This window comes from Scyliorhinus canicula, chromosome 7, assembly GCF_902713615.1.
Source record: "Scyliorhinus canicula chromosome 7, sScyCan1.1, whole genome shotgun sequence".
NCBI classification, from domain to species: Eukaryota; Metazoa; Chordata; class Chondrichthyes; order Carcharhiniformes; family Scyliorhinidae; genus Scyliorhinus; species Scyliorhinus canicula.
This window is the reverse complement of record NC_052152.1, coordinates 65,603,988-65,618,082: the sequence shown is the minus strand read 5'-3', so window position 1 is coordinate 65,618,082 and position 14,095 is coordinate 65,603,988.

Here is a 14,095-nt window from a genome sequence, read left to right as displayed (position 1 = left end):
GTTACCAAATCACTAATCAGTGGATATCATTTTTCCTTATTTACACCATAAAGACTCTTCAGACTTTTGAGTACCTATCAAGTTAGCACACTGGGCTCAATCGCTGGCTTTTAAAGCAGACCAAGTCACGCCAGCAGCACAGTTCAATTCCCATACCAGCCTCCCCGAACAGGTGCCGGGATGTGGTGACTAGGGGCTTTTCACAGTAACTTAATTGATACCTACTCATGACAATAAGTGATTTTCATTTTTTCAGCTTTTTACCTTCCCGCCAATAATTCGAAGAGCCCCATTGTCTCTAGTCTCACAACCCTGGTGTCATCAGAATGAATTGTCATGGTGGAGCCAAAGGGCACCCAAATCTGAATATTCAAACTGTAACTTAATCAATGATTCATATACATTCCGTGTTACCACTTTCCCCGTGTTCCTCTGTGTCCTTATTTATAAAAACTAGGGTGCCAAATGTTTGCTTTTTTTCATTATTACCAATTTGCCTTCCCACTTTTATAGATTTGTCTATCTGCTCTTTGAATTCCTTTACAGTTTTAGCATTTAGTACATTCGTTTCTTTCTTTCCTTCCTATTATAATCCATATTCTTCCTTCAAAGATGCATCACTTCACACTGCTGCCAATTCAATTTCATCCAACATCTATTTTCCTAACTTAATAATCAATGGTCTTCTCTGAAATTGCACAGGCTGGGAATTTCCTCAAAACTGCTACCATTCCTTTCTCCAGACTTCACTAAATCTGTCACAGAAACCCTGGGTGTGATTCAGTGGCCTCATCATACCCGACGTGGTCGGGACGAGGCCGTTGAATCTCGCTATAGAAATAAAATGGGAGACACAAAGGAACATGTGACAAATGTTAGGCTCCAAACATAATCGAGAATCAGGTTGAACATGAAAAGTACTGTTGAGATCTTTTTTAAAAAAGGAATGAGAGGCAATTAAAGACATTTGTTAAAGGACAAAAAGCAGAAAGTAGTGGGGAATGGATGTTTTTCAGATTGGGAGGGAATGTGTACAGTGTTAGTCCCCAGATGTTGGTATTAGAACCACTGTTCTTTTTGATAGATATTAGTGGCATGAACTTGGGAAAAGAGGACATTGTTTCAAATTTTGCAAAAGATGCAGGACTTGGAAATGTAGTAAACAATGAGGGGAATAGTAGCAGACTGTAAGGAAACATAGACAGATCAATGAAATGGGCAGACACATGGCAGATTAACTTTAACGTAGAAGAATGTTAAGTGATATATTTTGGTCGGGTTATGAGGAGTATTTTAAAAAATACAATTTTTCATTCTTCTTTTCCTGGCTGGATTTATAAAAACTAACTGTAATACCTTTGTTAAATTGTAATATTTGTTCATCCAATTTGTGTAAATAAACCCCATTATTGGGTCAAGCCCATGGCCTCGTGTTGTGCTTTTCAGTGTATTTTTTGAGAGAGAGAGTGAAAGATGAATTCATGTAGTAGCATCTAATATATGCTGGTTGCAGTATACAGCGCAAAGGTTGCCCAATACAATTTTTTGGCCTCACATGATTTGCTACTAGGCAAATAAAGGTACACCTTGGATAATATGGGACTTGAGATCAACTTTCAGATGTAGCTGGTGACTCAGGATGGAAACCAAAACCTGGTGCCAATGCATAGATACTAGAAATAAATATTAGATTCCAGGGAGGTTTCCCAATCACCCACTGTAACTTCAGTAGGAAGGTGATGCAAATGGTGTTTATATTGTTCTTCCTGGATATATGTCGATCTTATGACAAAGTTCTGGCATACCTTATGGCAAAGTTATGGCAGACAATTAGGCAAATGTTTCAGTTATTGAACCCCAAAATGTACTTTGGATTGCATGATTGGGCAGGACGCCTGGAAAATGCAGAAATGCATGAGTGCATGTAATCATTGCGGAGCAGAATGGAATATTGGAATAAATTATTCATAATGAGGGATGTTGTTTTCTGGCCAGGAATACCTCCCCAAATCTTTTACCTACTCTTACTTATAGAACTGTTTAGTAATCATGGTGTGCTGAACGATCCAGTTGCCTGTAAATATTTTATTTTAAATACATTAATTCAATCCTTTCAGAGATTGCTACATAGGGGGATAAACTGGAATCTGTTGCATCCAGGTTAAAAATTGTGTGTTAAGTGTTATGGGCCAGGGTTTAGAGAATCCCAAAGTGTATCATGGAGTTCACCTGACCCACAACTTTTGATAGATTGTGGTATGGGGAGCACACAGCCCACTCTACAGGTGTGGTACAGCAGAAATGGAAAAGTATTTTTTAAAGCAAAACAATGTTTATTCTATGAACTCAAGTTAATCTTTTTAAAAATTACAGTGAACTGAAGTGTTGGCTAGTGTAGACTTGAGAGATGAACAGACACTTCCAACACTGACATGAACATCGTAGCACGGGGCAGCACGGTAGCATGGTGGTTAGCATAAATGCTTCACAGCTCCAGGGTCCCAGGTTCAGTTCCCGGCTAGGTCACTGTCTGTGCGGAGTCTGCACGTCCTCCCCGTGTGTGCGTGGGTTTCCTCCGGGTGCTCCGGTTTCCTCCCACAGTCCAAAGATGTGTGGGTTAGGTGGATTGGCCATGCTAAATTGCCCGTAGTGTCCTTAAAAAAGTAAGGTTGGGGGGTTTGTTGGGTTACGGGTATAGGGTGGATACGTGGGTTTGAGTAGGGTGATCATTGCTCGGCACAACATCGAGGGCCGAAGGGCCTGTTCTGTGCTGTACTGTTCTATGTTCTATGTTCTATGTAGCAACTATTAATTCAAATACAACTCCCAAAGACTACAACACTAAGTAATCCTTTAAGCTTTCCTTTTAACAACCATAAAACTTAAAAACTTAACCTGTAAGGGAAGCACATCAGGTTAAAGTCACTACTGAGAGCAGTTATTAGTTTTAAAACATCAAAGGATCAATTTACACTTTTTAGATTACAGAGAGAGAGACTCATACACCTTCTGGCTGTGACTGCAGCTATCCAGCTCTGAAAACGAAACTAAAATGCACCCTGCAGCAAACAGCCTAAAACAAAAGTAAACAGCTGACGGAGAGCCCAGCTCCACCCACACTCTGACATCACTGATACACACTCATTTCATAAAGGTACATTTCTTAAACACCCATTTCTTAAAGGTACATTTCTTAAACACCCATTTCTTAAAGGTACTCTCACATGACATGAGAGCTCCACTGATGTCACCTGCGAGAGTGTCTCTAAACCCTGAAGGATAACTTGAATAATGAACAACCCAGTGGGAAACCAAGCTAATCGTTGTGTGTGGTGAATGTGTAACCACTATAAATTCACACTGTATATTACTGTGTTCCTGTGGACTCCATCTGTTAGCCGTTGCGCGGCTCTGCCCACAGGGGGAGATGAGGAGCATGTACAGGGCTCCGCCCTTGGCTCCGACACCAGCAGGAAGTATAAGTGCTGTGGTCATGCGAATCCGCCCTCAGTTCAGCATAGTCGCAGGCAGGCTCAGTTGTAAGCCGATTAAAGTCAATTAAAGCCACAGTTTACTTCATCTTGTGGCTCTGAATGAATTGATGGTCGCATCAATTTAATCAACTTAAAAACTACTATGGAATCAGCCCTCAAACCTGACCGACTGGAACTCGATCCACAGGCCGCAGAAGCTAAGGAATTTTTTTTTACATTGGCTTCGGTGCTTCAAGGCCTACTTGGCTGCGTCGACTACCTCCTCTGTTACAGAAGAATAGAAACTCAGTCTTCTCCACGCACAGGTGAGCCATCGTATTTCAACTCAACTTGATGTAACTGACTCTTATACTGAGGCTCTCGTGATCCTCGACCGCCTGTACGTGCGGCCCGTGAATGAAGTCTACGCGCGGCACATCTTTACAACTCGCTGCCAGCGCCCTGCAGAGTCACTAGAAGACTATCTGCGTGACCTTAAAGCCCTAGCACTCGAATGTAACTTCCAGGCCGTGACAGCCTCCCAACACATGGAACTCGCCGTCCGAGATGTTGATGTTGCAGGTGTCCTATCCAGTTATGTGCGGCAGCGTCTTCTCGAGAAAGGGGCCCAGGACCTGGAGGACACAGTAATACGAGGACGCTTTCAAAAGCATAACCGCATTCCCAGCCGATCACGCGACTCCATCGTGGACCCCCGACCAGAGACTGCCCCAGGCCTGCGCCGCGCGGCCACCCGCCCACCACGGAGGGCTATCGTGCCACTTTTGCGGCCAGCCCCAACAGCCCCGGCAACAATGCCCGGCCCGCAACGTGGCCTGCAGCAGCTGCGGGCGAAAAGCTGTATGTGCTCCCAGACCTCTGCGCGCCCCTCCTCCTAGGACTGGATTTCCAGTGCAACCTCAGGAGCCTAACACTCAGCTTCGGCGGACCCCTTCCCCCACTCACTATATGTAGTCTAGCAACTCTGAAAATCGACCCCTTTCCACTCTTCACTAATCTCACCGCCAACTGCAAACCAATGGCCACTCGCAGCAGGAGGTATAGCCTGCAGGACAGGGTGTTTATCAGATCTGAAATCCGACGTCTTTTGCGTGAAGGAGTCATAGAGGCCAGTAACAGCCCTTGGAGAGCTCAGGTGGTGGTCGTCACAACCGGGGAAAAGTTCCGGATGGTGGTTGATTACAGCCATACCGTTAACCGGTTCATGCTCCTTGATGCGTACCCGCTCCCTCGGATTGCAGACATGGTAAATCAGATCGGCCAGTACCACATATTCTCCACGGTGGATCTGAAGTCTGCATACCACCAGCTCCCAATCCGCCTGGAGGACTGCCACTACACAGCGTTCGAGGCAGACGGCCGCCTTTTCCATTTCCTCCAGGTTCCCTTTGGCATCACGAACGGGGTTTCGGTGTTCCAACGAGCAATGGACTGAATGGTGGACCAGTACGGGCTGCGGGCCACATTTCCGTACTTGGATAACGTCACCATCTGCGGCCATGACCAGCAGGACCACAACGCCCACCTTCACCAATTTCTCCAAACCGCCCAAAAACTGAATCTCACCTATAATAAGAAGAAATGCGGTTTCCGCACAACTAGACTTGCCAACCTCGGCTACGTCATGGAAAACGTGGTCCTAGGACCCGACCCTGACCGTATGCGCCCTCTCTTACAACTCCCTCTCCTTCACTGTTCCAAGGCCCTCAAGAGGTGCCTCGGAATTTTTTCATACTATGCCCAGTGGGTCCCCCAGTGTGCGGACAAAGTCCGCCCACTATTTAAGGCCACTCTCTTCCCACTGTCAGCCGAGGCTCGCCAGGCCTTCAACTGCGTTAGACATCGGCAAAGCCGCCATGCGGCCGGTAGATGAGTCCATCTCATTCCAGGTGGAGAGCGACGCCTCAGAGGTCACTCACGCTGCCACTCTGAACCAGGCAGGTAGGCCAGTAGCGTTCTTTTCCCGGACCCTCTCCGCTTCGGAACTTCGACACTCCTCAGTCAAAAAGGAAGCCCAAGTCATTGTGGAAGCCGTATGGCACTGGAGGCACTACCTCACTGGTAGGAGGTTTACCCTCATCACTGACCAGAGATCGGTTGCCTTTATGTTTGACAACTCGCAGCGGGGCAAAATCAAGAATGACAAAATCTTGTGATGGAGGATCGAACTCTCCACCTATAATTATGATATCGTATATCGTCCTGGGAAGCTCAATGAGCCCCCAGATGCCCTGTCCCGCGGCACATGCGACAGCGCGCAAGATGACCGACTACAGGCTATCCACAATGACCTCTGCCACCCGCGGGTCACCCGGCTCGCCCACTAAATCAAGACCCGCAATCTGCCTTTCTTCACCGAGGAGGTTAAAGCCGTCACCAAGAATTGCCCAATCTGCGCGGAGTGTAAACCGCACTTCTATAGACCAGACAAGGCCCACCTGGTAAAGGCATCCCGGCCCTTTAAATGACTGGGTATTGATTTCAAAGGGCCCCTCCCTTCGAACAACCGTAACATCTACTTTCTCAATATTATAGATGAGTTCTCCCGTTTCCCGTTTGCCATCCCAAGCCCCGATATGACCTCCCATACAGTCATCAGAGCCCTGCACAGTGTCTTCACCCTGTTCGGTTTCCCCAGCTACGTCCACAGTGACAGTGGTTCGTCCTTCATGAGCGACAAACTGCGTCAGTACCTGCTCGGCAAGGGCATCGCCTCGAGCAGGACTACCAACAATAACTTTGGGGGGAACGGGCAGGTGGAGGGGGAGAACGCAACGTCCTATTGACCCTACGGTCCAGGAATCTCCCGACCTCCCACTGGCAGGAGGTCCTCCCCTATGCTCTCCATGCAATTAGGTCCCTCCTTTGTACGGCCACAAACCAGACTCCTCATGATCGATTATTTGTCTTCCCTAGGGGCACTACCACGGGGGCCTCGCTTCCATCCTGGTTGAGGACACCGGGCCCTGTCCTCCTTCGGAAACACGTCCGGACACATAAGACAGATCCCCTGGTAGAGAGGGTCCTGCTCCTGCACTCAAACCCCCACTACGCGTTTGTCGAACACCCCGATGGCCGACAGGACACCGTTTCCCTCCAGGACCTGGCACCCGCAGGATCTACTACCACTACCAGTAATGCCGATGTACCTCCCACACTACACCCCGCCCGACCTCCCATGCCCTGCACCCCTGCACCTACTTGCTTCCTGTGCCCCCTTCCACCCGTCACACCGGTCCGCAGGAACAAAGCTCTGGAAGAACCACCCCCGGAGTCCACTCTCGGACTCGCACCGAACATCCTTCCACAGCCATCCGAAACGGCTGCAACTCCAGTGCTTCGTTGGTCTCAACGCACGATTCGGGCGCCGGATCGACTGAACTTGTAGACCCATCACCCCCGCCGGACTTGATTTTTTAACAGGGGGTGAATGTGGTGAATGTGTAACCACTATAAATTCACAGTGTATATTACTGTGTCCCTGTGGGCTCCATCTGTGAGCCGTTGCGCGGCTCTGCCCACAGGGGGAGATGAGGAGCATGTACAGGGCTCCGCCATTGGCTCCGCCCCCAGCAGGAAGTATAAGGTCTGCGGTCCTTCAAGTTCGCCCTCAGGTCAGCACAGTCGCAGGCAGGCTCAGTTGTAAGCCGATTAAAGCCACAGTTTACTTCAACTCGTGTCTCTGAATGAATTGATGGTCGCATCATTTATTTTAAATTTAAAGTACCCAATTATTTTTTTTCCAAATAAGGGGCAATTTAACGTGACCAACCCACCTAACCTGCAGATCTTTGGGTTGTGGGGGTGAAACCCACGCAGGCACGGGGAGAATGTGCAAACTCCACACAGACAGTGACCCAGGGTCGGGATTCAAACCCGGGTCCTCAGCGCCGTAGGCAGCAATGCTAACCAATGTGCCACCGTGCTGCCCCATGGTCGCATCATTGTGTACACAATTAATCAAGAATATTTTTTAAAGTAAAAATAAAGAAAAAACACGCGACAAAAGACTACTTATGACACTTGAATATACTAATAGCTAAACATGCGGTTTTATCTGAAAGCATCTCTTGTTCCCAAAATATACCCACATTTCCTGAACTCACTGAAACATTCCTTTCACCAAGCTATATCCGATTTTAGCAAATCTATATGGGTCACATTGAGTTAATAGTTACCAAATAATACCACTTTGGTGAACAAGTCTGGGAAATATCTTTTCCTGATTCAGCAAAGGCACGAAACTGCACCTTTTAGCGGAGACTATATGCAATCTGCATTGGCTCTAAATATTAGCTGGAACAGGCCTCCATGGCTCGGATCACAGTTGAAAATGGCCTGTCTGACTATTAGATGAAGAACTAGCCTCCTTTCTCAATGAGGATCTAGCAGTTATATTGTTCAGTCTCTTTGATAGCTCACCCTGTGGATTCGGCTGTCTACGTCACTCGAATTCCTTGCCTTTAGAAGATATAATTTGTCTAGCCCACTGACCTTTAGTAAACAATGTTTCTGATATGGCCATTCACACCTCAATGTTCCTGGGTGCCTGTTTATCTCGTAATTGGGCCAATCGCATCTCATTATTCCTCTAGATGTCTCAATCAGGTAAAATCGTTTGGCGCATCCCGAATGGCAAATAATAAAAATGGAGTGCCTTTGTCCCAATCATGAGGGTAATCTTGACTAGACACTCTCATTATAGTTTTCAAAGTCTAATGTCACTTCTCTAACACTCCCTGTGACTCTGGATGATACGGCAATGATTTGCATTGTTTTATCTCCAGGCTATTCATGTCCTCTTTAAATAACCCTTGATCTGATTGTATTTCCTTCAGTAATGTTTTGGAAAGGTCGTGGGGCTGGATTATCCAATTTTGAGACTATGTCCCGAGCATGTGACTGTCTTACAACCAAAAGGTCGGCGCCACACCCGCACCGATGCTCCACCCAGTGGGGGGCAAGCAGCCGTGCCATGTCCCGGCTTTACCTGCAGATGCACACGTCAACGACATGCAGCGGATGTGCTGTACAACATGGAGCTGGTCGTGCACGGACCCAGCCTGCCAGATAGTGTGCCCCTATAACCCCCCCTCGCCACCCCCGGACCACTCCCCACCAGTCCCCCAAGCCCCCACTGAAGCCCCCCCCCCCCTGCCAGCGGAACAGCTTCCCCCCCCCCACCCCGACTGGTGCGGGACACAATCTGCATCCGCCACGCGAGGTCCCCGAAAACTGTGAGCACACGCAACTGACGCTGTCGGGAAGTTGGCCGATCGAGGGCAGAGCATCGGGAGAAGGCCTCAGGTGACGTCCTGAGGCCGTTCCGATGGCGTGCGGCATACTCAGTGATTACACCATTTTTGAGGGGGCGGAGAATCTGAAAAATGGTGCTGCCCCCGATTTCGGGGTAAAAACGGATTCTCCGGCCAATCGCCGAACATGATTTTTGCGTCGGCATTGGAAGAATCCCACCCTAGGGTCGGAGAATCCCCGGGTGGTGGTGTGAATCCTGCCCCACCACCCTGACGCCGGCTGCCGTATTCTCCGGCGCCATTTTTCAGGCGCGGGGGGGTTTCACGCCAGGCCAGTTGGGAGCCATTGGCAGCGGCCGCACGGCAATTCCCGGGCCCCGATGGGCCGAGCGGCCGTCCGTTTTGGCCAGTCTCGTCGAAGGGGTTACGCATGGTCTCACACGGCGGGACCTGGCTGGTACGTCGGCGGGGCTGGTCCTCGGGGGCGCGGGGGGATTCAACCCCAACGGTGTGGCCTGGCCTGCAATCGGGGCCCTCCGATCTGTAGGCGGGCCTGTTCCATGGGGGCACTTCTTCCTTCCGCGTTCATAGAACTATTATAGAATTTACAGTGCAGAAGGAGGCCATTCGGCCCATCGAGTCTGCACCGGCTCTTGGAAAGGGCACCCTACCCAAGGTCAACACCCCCACCCTATCCCCATAACCCAGTAACCCCACCCAACACTAAGGGCAATTTTGGACACTAAGGGCAATTTATCATGGCCAATCCACCTAACCTGCACATCTTTGAACATATAGGGCTCCGCCATGGCTGACGTGGAGAAGAGAACCCCCGCGCATGCGGCAAAATACTCCGGCCGGTGCAGAACCACGCCAGCGGTTCCACTCATGTGTGTGATCACGCCGGCCATTCGGTGCATGCACGAACTCGCGCTGTCCGTTCAGCCGTGGCTTGAGCGACACCAGCCCCACCGGCATCCACCTGGCTCCCGAAAGTGCAGAGAATTCTGCACTTTCGGGGGGCTGTTGATGCCGGACTGGTTGGCACCGGTTCTCCCGCCGGCGTGGGGACTTAGTCCCCAGAAAGGAGAATCCCACTGTAGGTGTTTGGTAGATTCCTTCATAAGGTATAAAAGACCAAACAGAACAGTGAGGAACCACTGGACCCCACCCGGAGGATCTGTCAAATGTGAATTGCTATTGCCTTACTGACTGATCAATCCATCCCACTGCCCGCATTTCCATCCTCCTCCAGCCAATGGCGCCGGCTCATCCCGTGTTGTCCCCTCTCCAGTCTCCCACGGGGATCACCTCAGAAGAGAGCTCTGAGGATGCCACTGTAATTGTGGTGAATGTATAGTACTAGTAATTAACCAGTGTGTTAGTATCATGTTCTGCCATTGTGTTACAGCTATGTTATGTTGTTGACCTTGTGGGCTCCACCTATGGGCCAGTGTGTGGCTTCACCCACAGAGGGATATGTTGGGGGCATGCATGGGCTCCGCCTATGTCTCCCCCCCTTGAAAGGAAGTATAAAGAGCAGTTGACCTGTAGGCAGTTCACAGTATTGTACTAGTCGCAGGCAGGCATTGTTCTAAACTGATTAAAACCTCGGTTTGCTTCTTCTCGTGTCTTTGAGTGATTTGATGGTCGCATCAATTTAATCAGCTTAAATACAACTATGGAATCAGCCCTCAAACCTGATCGATTGGAACTCGATCCGCAGGCTGCGGAGGCAAAATAAATTTTTTCACACTGGCTTCGATGCTTCAAGGCCTATCTCGCTGCCTCTTCCACACCTTCCGTCACCAATGAACAGAAACTGAGCCTCCTCCACGCACGGGTGAGCCATTACATTTCTGTTCAGCTCGGTGAGGCCTCCTCCTATGCAGACGCCCTCGTGATGCTCGAAGGCCTCTACGTACGGCCCATGAACGAGGTCTACGCGCGACACATCTTCACCACTCGCTGCCAGCGCCCCGGGGAGTCGCTAGATGACTACCTACGCAACCTCAAAGCACTAGCATGCAACTGTAATTCCCAGGCCATTATAGCCACTTAAAACATGGAACTCGCCATCCGAGATGTCGACGTGGCGGGAGTCCGGTCGAATTATGTGAGACAGCGCTTGCTCTAAAAGGGGGCCCAGGACCTGGATGACACGGTAAAGTCAGCCATCTCGATGGAAGTTACGTTTCAGAGCCTTACCACGTTCCCGGCTGACTACGCGACCCCCTCATGGTCCCCCGACCAAAGACTACCCCAGGCCTGCGCCGCGCAGCCGACCGCCCATCATGGGAGGCTACCCTGCTATTTTTGCAGCAGGTCTCAACAATCCCAACAGTACTGCCCGGCCCGCAACGCGAACGGCAGCAGCTGCGGGAGAAAAGGACATTTCGCCAAAGTCTGCCTGGCCAGGTCTAAGAACTGGAGCTCACAGGCCCGATCCTCAGACTCACAGGCCCGCAGACCCCGCAGTGTGACAGCGTGTCTGCCGACTCCGCCCCTTGCAGACGCATCATCAGCCTTGTGCTATCAGTGGGGGCGGCCATATTCCAGCCCTCATAGCACGTGCGATGCACAGGTGCCGCCATCTTGGCCATCCTTCCCTACGCAGCCGGCCACGTGCGATCCATGGGGGCCGCCATCTTGGACGCCATCTTCCTCACTGCCCGCCACGCTCGACCAACTGGGGCCGCCACTAATCAAGGCCACCATCTAGCCACTGGCAACTGAGGCCCGCTAGGCCTTCAGCTGCATCAAGGCGGACATCGCCAAAGCCGCAATGCGCGCGGTGGACGTGTCCGTCCCCTTTCAGGTGGAGAGCGACGCATCAGAGGACGCCCTCGCTGCCACCCTCAACCAAGCAGGCAGACCGGTAAGCGTTCTTTTCGCACACCCTCACCACCTCGGAAATTTGACACTCCTCAGTCGAAAAAGGAGCCCAAGCCACCGTGGAAGCCGTGCGGCACTGGACGCACTACCTCGCGGGTATGAGGTTTACACTTGTCACCGACCAACGATTGGTAGCCTTCATGTTCGACAATACGCAGCGGGGTAAAATCAAGAACGATAAGATCTTGAGGTGGAGGATCAAACTCTCCACCTATAACTACGATATTGTATATCGTCCTGGGAAGCTCAACGAGCCCCCAGATGCCCTGTCCCGCAGCACATGCGCCAGCGCGCAAGGTGACCGGCTTCGGGTTACCCACGATGACCTCTGCCACCCAGGGGTCACCTGGCTCGTCCATTAAATCAAGGCCCGCAACCTGCCTTACTCCACCGAGGTCAGAACTATGACCAGGGTCTGCCAAATCTGTGCCGTGTGTAAACCACACTTCTGTCGACCGGATAAGGCCCACCTGGTAAAGGCATCCTGGCCCTTTGAACGCCTCAGTATCGATTTCAAAGGGCCCCTCCCCTCCAATAACTGCAATACATATTTCCTCAACATCATAGATGAGTTCTCCCGCTTCCCATTTGCAATCCACTGCCCTGATATGACTACGTCCCCTGTCATTAGAGCCCTGAATAGTGTCTTCACCCTGTTTGGTTTCCCCAGTTATGTCCACAGCGACCGGGGCTCGGTCATGAGCTACGAACTGCATCAGTACCTGCTCAGTAAGGGCATTGCCTCAAGCAGGACTACCAGTTATAACCCCAGGGGAAACGGGCAGGTGGAGAGGGAGAACGCGACGGTCAGGAAGACCGTCCTACTGACCCTGCGGTCCAGGAATCTCCCAGTTTCTCACTGGCAGGAGGTCCTCCCCGAAGCGCTCCACTCTATCAAGTCCCTCCTTTTCACGGCCACGAACGAGACTCCTCATGACCGCTTGTTTGCTTTCCCTAGGGGAGCTACCTCAGGGGCCTCGCTTCCATCCTGGCTGAAGATACCGGGACCAGTCCTCCTCAGAAAACACATCAGGAGCCATAAGACCGACCCGCTAGTAGAGAGGGTCCAGCTCCTGCACTCTAACCCCCAGTATGCTTATGTCAAACACCCAGATGGCCGACAAGATACCATCTCCCTCCGTGACCTGGCGCCCACAGGTTCCATCACCACCACCACCATCTCAGCCCCCCACTAAAAGCCGCCCAACCTACCATGTCCAGCGCCTCCACCCCTATATGGCTCCCGCGCTCCCTCCCGCCTGCCACACCGGTCCAAATGAAGCTCCAGAAGAGACGCTCCCAGAGTCCACGCCTGTGCCCGCACCGGCCCCACTTCCGATGCCAGCACGGATGAGCCCGACAACCGGACCAACAGAAACACCAGTGCTTCGGCGATCGCAGCGCACAATCCGTGCACCGGACCGGCTGAACGTATGAGCCCATCACCCCAGCCGGACTTCACTTTTTTAACAGGGGGTGAATGTATAGTACTAGTAATTCACCGGTGTATTATTATCATGTTCTGCCATTGTGTTACAGCTATGTTCTGTTGTTGACCTTGTGGGCTCCACCTATGGGCCATTGCGTGGCTTCACCCACAGGGGGATATGTTGGGGCATATACGGGGTCCGCCCATGGCCCCTCCCCTTGAAAGGGAGTATAAAGAGCAGTTGACCTGTCGGCAGTTCACAGTATTGTACCAGTCACAGGCAGGCACTGTTCTAAACTGATTAAAACCTCGGTTTGCTTCTTCTCGTGTCTTTGAGTGATTTGATGGTTGCATCAGGAATAGTCACATTACACCCTCCACCAGCGCCAATACATGCACCTCAGTGAGAAATGTTAGTGGCCAAGCTTCTGGGGCACAATCTGGTGAGCACCACACTGCTGCTGATGTACATCAGGTGGAGGCAGGAATCCCCAGGCGAGACAGCAGTCGGAGATCTGCTGGATCCATGACCCAGCTATGTTCCAACCTGATGCTGAGCCTGTGGAAGAGGTCATCCCAGAGCTGATGGAGACATTAGGGTGCAGCCGGGACATTCAGAGGGAGATATCAGTGTCTCCCCAACAGATCCATTGCCACTTGGAGGAGTCCCAGAGGCTACGGGCACTGGAGCTGTCACCGGTCATGCGTGGCACCGAGGCCAACACTGCTAGGGTGGTGACCGCAGTGGAGAGCCTGGTGCACGACATCGGCACCATTAGCAAAGGTGTCCAAGGCATCGCTCAGTCTGGGACGGCCATAGCTGAGGGTCTCGGCAGAATGTTCGACTCACTGGGGAATGTAACCCAGTAACAGGCTGCCCTTGATGCGACTTTGCAGGACATGTACCGCTCTCAGATGGGAATGGTTGAGGCGCTGTGGAGCATGTCCCAGTTACAGGTGGGAATTGCCAAGATGCTGCAGAGCATGGACCAATCACCGAGTAGCATAGCCGAGAGCATCAA